We start from the raw sequence: 1,506 nt of genomic DNA, 5'->3' as shown, positions 1-1,506 counted from the left end.
CGCCCTAGCCGGTTGAGCTATAGGCGCCGAGCCCTTTTTTTTTCTTTCTAACACAGTCTTATTCTGTTGCCCTGGAGTGAGTGCCATGACATCATCAGAGCTCACAGCAACCTCAAACTCCTGGGCTCATCCTCCCAAGTAGCTGGGACTACAGGCAGACATCACCATGGTTCCCTAATTGCTGTGTATTTTTTGTAGAGATAGGGTCTTGCTGTTGCTCAGGCTAGTTTCAAACTTCTGGGTCTCAATTGATCATTCCTTCTGGGCCTCTCAAAGTGCTGGGATTACTGGCTTATCCCCTTGAGTCTTTTTTTCTTTTTAAAGAACGAGAGCCATTTAAATTCATTTTTAAATATAGAAAAGGGACAGAATCAAGTTCTGAAGAGGGGCAGTGACATCAATGACTTTTCTGTGTGAACAGCCTTGTTATGTCACTGCAGTAGACCTCTGGTAAGACTTCCAACCTACCAAATGAACAGAATTCTAGATTTGTTTTCTCTTTCTCTCAAAGTCCACTGACAAGAAAGCAGCTATGACTTACTTTCCTTGACTGAAAGAAGGACTTTCCTTGACTGAGAGAAGGCTGGAGACTCAAAAACAAAAGCCATCTGTCTGGTCAAGCCCTTCTACAGGGTTACTGGGCTTGGGGCCACATGACACTGGGGAAGCCCTTCCTGAGATTGGAAGAACCAATAAGAAAAGAGTGGCAATTTTGTCCTTTGGTTGTGATATATCCTGCCTATTGCCCCCTACACCTTTATCTCAGTAGAGAGCATTGAAACTGTCAGTTCTGGAGTGGCTGGGGAGGGAGGGAAAGTGGGGCCCAGGCTCTAGGTGCAAACATGATGCTACAGTTGCTCCTTCCCCTGCTATCCTCCTCTTCCTCCCTCAAAAGCCAGCTTAATGAATACCTGTTTCTCCATCTTTGTCTGACTGTCTGAAGAAGAGGCACCTGACCTTGAAGGGGAGCAGAATTCTCTTTTCGGTGCATAAGAGGGCAGCTGGGTGGAGATGGGAGCAGGATCTATCTCCTAGAAGATGGGCAAAGGCTTTCTTCCATCCATCTCCTTGTGCACACAGTCAAGTCTTGTGGAAGGGAATAGTTAAAGAGCAAGACACAGGCTTTTTAAAAGGATTATACACCCTCTGTATATGGGATGGCGCCTGTGGCTTAAGAGTAGGGCGCTGGCCTCATATACTGGGGGTGGAGGGTTCAAGCCCAGCCACTGCAAAAAAAAAAGGATTCCCGACCTCATAAATAATGAGATAGAACTTACTGCCCTTTTCTATCCTAGCTCCCTATTGTCCTTCAACAAGAAGGAAAATTATTTCTGATATCCTGGTTCCCCAGGGAAGGAGCCCGAACATACCAGGGCACATCAGGTCACTCTGGACGGTTAAGAGAGCTTTGTCCTGGCTCGGCGCCTATAGCTCAACCGGCTAAGGCGCCAGCCACGTACACCTAAGGTGGCGGGTTCGAATCCCCAGCCCGGACCCGCCAAACAA

The sequence above is a fragment of the Otolemur garnettii genome, unplaced genomic scaffold (assembly GCF_000181295.1).
Source record: "Otolemur garnettii isolate 467f Iridium unplaced genomic scaffold, OtoGar3 scaffold00029, whole genome shotgun sequence".
In the NCBI taxonomy this organism is placed as follows: Eukaryota; Metazoa; Chordata; class Mammalia; order Primates; family Galagidae; genus Otolemur; species Otolemur garnettii.
Note: the sequence above shows the minus strand (reverse complement) of the source record.